Source organism: Suricata suricatta, chromosome 4 (assembly GCF_006229205.1).
Source record: "Suricata suricatta isolate VVHF042 chromosome 4, meerkat_22Aug2017_6uvM2_HiC, whole genome shotgun sequence".
Classification (NCBI taxonomy): Eukaryota; Metazoa; Chordata; class Mammalia; order Carnivora; family Herpestidae; genus Suricata; species Suricata suricatta.
In genome coordinates, this window is record NC_043703.1 from 79,024,759 (window position 1) to 79,030,758 (window position 6,000).

At 43.3% G+C, this 6,000-nt stretch overlaps 1 protein-coding gene and 1 long non-coding RNA gene across 3 annotated transcripts in view; both read right to left on the bottom strand.

Annotated features, from left to right (window-relative positions):
• The window catches only part of LOC115289684, a 60,408-nt gene extending 57,423 nt beyond the window's left edge, over positions 1-2,985 (bottom strand). For both annotated transcript variants that reach the window (XR_003907756.1, XR_003907757.1), the window contains exon 1: positions 2,881-2,985. This is a non-coding gene — a long non-coding RNA (uncharacterized LOC115289684). The remainder of the gene's footprint in view (positions 1-2,880) is intronic.
• The window catches only part of SH3RF3 (SH3 domain containing ring finger 3), a 383,052-nt gene that overhangs the window by 324,069 nt on the left and 52,983 nt on the right, over positions 1-6,000 (bottom strand). The window lies entirely within an intron of this gene.

Genomic DNA, 6,000 nt, shown 5'->3' on the forward strand with positions numbered 1-6,000 from the left:
CCATGGCTCCCCTTCTTGCTCGCTCTCTTGGACTTTTCCTGGTTTTCTTTTCCAGCTAGGATTTTTTTAAAAAAATGAGTGTTCAGTAAATAAGCAAGAAGTTCTCTATGAGCTCCTGTTCTCATTGTCCTGACAGCCATATTCTCGGCTCTCAATACTGGGAAGTATCTTCTGTGTACCAGGCAGTACTTGGGGTGGAGAGGAGGAAGTGCATCACTTGCTTTAATGTACCTAAATTCCAGTGTTTACCAAGTCTTTTTAAAATATTTTTAAGTTTATTTATTTATTTCTGAGAGAGAGAGAGAGAGAGACAGAGAGAGAGAGACAGAGAGAGACAGAGAGAGACAGTGAGTGGGAGAGGGGCAGAGAGAGAAGCAGAGTAAGAATCCCAAGCAGGCACCACACTGTCATTACAGAGTCCAATATGGGGCTTGAACTCACAAACCCTGAGATTATCACCTAAGCCCAAAATCAAGAGTCAGATGCTTAACCAACTGAGCCCCCAGCGCCCCTCCAATATTTACCAAGCACACACTGTTTCCATGTGTGAAAAATACATGGCATGCACTTGTGTGTGCAGGCATTGCCCCATCCAGCATAGCCCACTCCTGAGTGGATGCTTTACACCCTTAAATTGGGGCCCTTCCCTAGGTGCTGGATCAAATGCCCATCCTCTTCCTCAGACTCCCTCAGACCCAGCCAAATCAGCGGGCTTTTCCATTATAAGTAGTTGTGACATGCCTGCCATCAGCCAGCAGACAGCTCAGCCAACAATGATGGCTGGCAGGGAAGTGAGGTGGCACCAGCATGGACTACCAGAAACAAGAGGGCCTGCCCCTCACAAACTAGGAGGGGTGGCAGGGTGTAGAGCCAGCAGGTAGATGGCTCATGGAGGACCTATCATGGAGTGGCAGTACACGACGACCAAGGTAGCTAAGGGTCCCGGGAACTAGGGAAGGTGGACAGCAGCACATCCAAGGGAGATCACCGTTTTTGAAAATCCTCCTGGAGGAGAGACATGGCAGGAACCAGCATTTCCTGTTTTATGTATCCACCTGTGCTTTGCAGCTGACTCATGCCGAGTTCCCAAACATCTTCTATGATAACAGCACTTGAGCCACACTTTAGGCTATTCCACAGACTATTAGCAGGAGTGTGGGGAAGTCTGAGGGCAATTCATCAACAGCAGCTGTCCATGAATCTCGTGTCCTGTGGAATTTTTATTAGAATATGCTGACATGCAGATTTGGCATACTGTGTCCATACACAAGCAGAACAAACTGTTCTAAAGCTCTCGCTGTTTACTTTTAGGAACCAGTCACTCATCTAATGCACCAGAAGAACATGCTCTTTGGACTGTACACTGCCATCATTGTTCACTGGCCAGGAAATCTTGGGAAAGTGTTGTAAGCTGCCAAACCCTGAGTTTGACCCAGGTTTAGTAAGGAAGCTGTGTATGAAACATTCTTTCCAAGGGGCCCAGCATTATACCAATATTTTCCCTTTATCAGCTAGTTTCATATGAAAACAAGAGTGATTTGGCTCTCAAATGTAGAGTGTATGTTCACTTTTCTATACAATCATTAAAAATAAATGTAGAGATAGAAACAACCTAAGTGTCCATCAACTGATGAATGGATAAACAAAACATGGTGTGTCCATGAAATGGAATATTACACTTAAAAATGGATGAAGTACTGATTTGTGCTATAAAGGGTAAGCCTTGAAAACATTACCATGAGTGAAAGAAGCCACTCACAAAACGCCACGTACTATATGGCTCCATTCATTTGAAAGCCCAGAAGAAGTAAATGTTGCTCAGGGCTAGTGCATGGCACTTGGGGGGGGGGGGGGGGGGGAGGGGGAGGGGCAATAGAGGGCAATATAGACCAATACAGGGCATCTTCCTGAGATCATGAAGATGTTCTATATCGATGGTGCTGATAACTGCGCATATGAAAACCACTAAATTGTACACTTTGAATATGTGAATTTGACAACTGCCCTACTTTCCTTTTGCTGTCAAGAAAAGACTTTTCCATCCACTTTTCTAAGAACACTCCCCTACTTCTCTCTTCCAGTGGCACTCTCACTGTCCTTCCTCCTACCCTGTCCACGGCACATGGGGACCTCCTCCCCTTGCATCTGCAACCTCGCCCTGCTTTCTCCCCACTCATTTACATATCATGCATGGCTGCTTTCCTGGGACCACCACAAAGCTTAGACTATATATGGCCTGCAAAGCTTAAATATGCACTATCTGATCTTTTATAGAAAAGACTTGCTGACTCCTGTATCAAATCAATTATTAAAATTAATTGGAGTTATCCCCCCACAAAAGTGTTTGCTTCCAGTGGGCAAAATATAATACTCTTTATATTTTCTCATTATGTATAGTGTATTGCTTTTCATTATGCATTTAATCAAATGGTTTCCAAATTGAACACTCTAAGAAATGATTAACTTGAGCTTCAGTCTTGCGTGTCACACCTGTTGGTTAGCCCATTCCACGGGTGTCAGGTCATTTGGCTAAAAAAGGAAGCAAGACACCAGACACCTAGTGAATAGTTGTTTTTTTAAACAATTTTCAGGTGATTTTAAGTGCACACAGTCTGTGGGAATAAAATAAGAAGAAAAATTCGCACTAAGTCACTGCAACATAATTAGGCACGATGGGAGTTTGGTAATTTACTCATCCCCATTAACAATCTATTCTCTCAGGTGTTACACAACTCCACAGGAAAAAGAATCAACATTTTGGAAGTTTAGAACCCATCAACCACAACCCATAAAAATAAGACGCCAATCCGATTGTAATAGAGGGAAAGAAGATTTTCATCACGGTTTTTGTTAAAGCTCATATACACAGAATTATCCCACCTGATTATAGGAAAGTTGAACGCAACAACACTTGAAAGTCTCCTCTCCTGTTTAGTTCTATAAACTCCCTTTTATCATAAGCAATGGATAGATTTGTGAAGGAAACATTCTGGTGCCATTTCACACAGCCACGGTTTGCTACCAACATCACAGAGGCATCCATTATGCAGTCACGTGCAACAACCACTGAGGGCACCTGACTGTGGCCTTTTGTCACTGTCATCTTGACAACTCTGACCTGCTTTGCAAAGCAGGTACCACGCTGGGGGAATTCATAAAAGAACCTCTAGAAGCTCCAGATTAGTAGCTTACAGTGATGCAAACATAAAAGTATTTTTACTGGGCTTTCAATTTCAACTTTGATTCTTTAATAAGATATCAAATTGATATATTTCCAAGGCATATACTTGTGATACGCTAGGAAGTCATTTGGTGGGTGAAGTATAAAAAACGGAGAATAGCGACATAAATACTCCAAGGCTTTATTTTGTTAAATAAAATTCTTTTGGAGGGAAAGTTATAATCTGATCAAGATGGTCATTTTTCTCCAAGAGGTATGACACAGAAAGTCAAAAGGGTTGAAAACATACACTGCCTGTGGGGTGATGAGGTATCAGCTTGAGCCTGACAGTAAAAGCACAGTTACCGCCACAGCACTCCACGACCCAGTAACTCCAGACAGATCGCTCCTGGCCAGGCCTCACACCATATCACTTGAGGCTTCTCTATCGCCATGGGGTATCGTAAGCAGCATTTTCCATCCCAGAAGAAACACAACACTGTCAGCAAGGCCACAGAGTCCACCAGGAGCTTCTGCCAGCAGAGGCATGGAAGCTCTGTGAGCCTGAGAAGCTTTAGGTTGGAGCCCTGAGGCCTCTGAGTCACTGGCCGCACACACCCTCACATCTGGTCTAGGGGAAATGCCATCACACACCCTCACATCCAGTCTGGGGGAAAGCTGGAGGCTCCAAGCATGGAGCCACTCCTTCCCTCACAAGAAGCCCCTATTTTTCAGACTAGAAAGAGAACTTAAAATAAATATGTTTTCAGATTCAGATTCTTTTATTAAATAAAACAGAATAAATGTTTTATTTATAAATATTAAATAAGCTAGAATAAATGTCAGCTGCCATACAGTGCCCCAGAGAAATAAACACTTCCTCCCTATCAATTATACTTAAAGCAGCAGCCTAGAAAGTAGGAACCATTTTTATTCTATTCATGGATATCAGTAAATAAACAAATTGTAATATTTTGCTTTTTGCAATAGTTTCTCTTGGGAAGTCTCAAGAGTCATGTGGACAACAGCACCATATGATGTGATGGGGAAAACTCAAGCTGACCCAGGCACTTCATGCTTAATCGTGCCCTTGGCAATTCAGCACAAGAAGGACTTCCTTCTCACCAAACTTGTCTGACTCTCCCTTCCAGATGCAGCCATGGTGACAGGGGCTGCTGTTTCCCTGGACCTGGTCTTTCACCTAGATAATGAGCCAAATCCAGGGAGAGAACAAGCCCGGAGCGAAGTGTCATAGGCCGTCCAGCCCCGATGTGTAGACAGTGTAACCTTGATGTCTTAGTCATGCTCCAGATCAGATGGTTTTTCTTTTCTGTTTCCAGATCTCACAGAAGAGCAGAGAAATCAGCTGGTGGCAGGTGAGGACTCTGTGATGCTGGCAGCAGGAAAGCCTTGTTGGGCCTGGGAGCAGGTCTGGTTCCCAGAAGTCCCTTCCACTGTTGTAAATCACATACTGTTTTCCCATTCAACAGAGCTGTAAGGGAGCACATGGCTCCAAGCAGAGACCCCCTCACTGGCCTCCTAGGGAAGGTGAAGTGAGTGGAGGTAATCCCCCCCATGCTACACACCCACTGCCAAGGGCACATACATACATATATATTTACATGTATTTAGCCTTAAACACCATCTTGAGTTTTTTCCAGACAATGTCCATTTTCAAAAGTCTAGAGCAAAACGAATCACTAATTCAGACTAAATAGAAGCAGCTCAATGAATTATATCAGAAAAGTGAATTCTTTAATTGAGCGAGAACTGGAATTTCAAGTAGATTTTTAAAATGTAACCTCTAAGATAAAAGGTAAACTGATGCCTTTGGCAATAATATGCCATGATGACAAAGAAGTGGCACACATTGAGGGGGCTGAGGTCTTGTATGTCTTCTTCATCTTGCAGCTCTGAAGCCCAGCACAGAGGGTAGGTAGCCATGGTGCTCAAAAAATTGTGCTTACCAATCTGACAGGCAAGGCTAGTGCTCACAGAAAGCAGGGAGCCAGGGCCAGGGCACACTCTGCCTGTGGGAGCCACCCAGACTTGCCAGGTCCATGAACAGGGGAGGATGGTAAGCAGCCTTGAGGGTCCCATCTAGCTCTGACATTCTTTTATGTTATAAAATAAGTAGACCCACAGAATCACACATTTACTAAAAGTAAAACTAAACACTGGCCCAATAGCTGGCAGAGCAAGATAGATGCTAAATTAGTAGGATGAATATAATGCAAGTAATATTGGACAGGGCCCTTTCTCTCCCACGCAGTAAGGAAAGTGTTCGCCTCAAAGTCTTAGGTAGGTCCCTTTATTAGGGGAAGAGCTAATAAGAAAGATCTCCTACAATGACATCATAGGATTCTCTATCCCAAACTAAAACCCCATTCAAAATGAACTGTCTTTTTATTCATTTGGTGGGAAGGAGATATTTGTTTTAGCAGTTGTTGGAAATGTTAAACACAAATGAGTTGCTAAATCAGTCTGAGTGACTGGCCCTACATACTCTTATTTCATATACAATTTGAACTTGCACTGAGCAGTCTAGCAAATTCTTTTGGTGGCAAAGAGCATACAATCTAAAGCCTCACTCCCTGGGTTCAAATCCTGGCTCTGCTTCTTAGTGTTGTGTGACCTCAGTGAAGTTACTCAACCACTCTGTGCTACAGAGTCCTCATTGGTACAGTGGAAGTGACAGTAGTGCCTCCTTCTAGGATTATGGTGAGGATCAGGTGAATTAACCTATGCAAACATTAAGAAGGCAGTACATACTTCAGTTACCCTCACCTTGGTCCCAACAAGGTAAAAGTGTTAAGTCTCAGTAACGACACTTTTTTTTT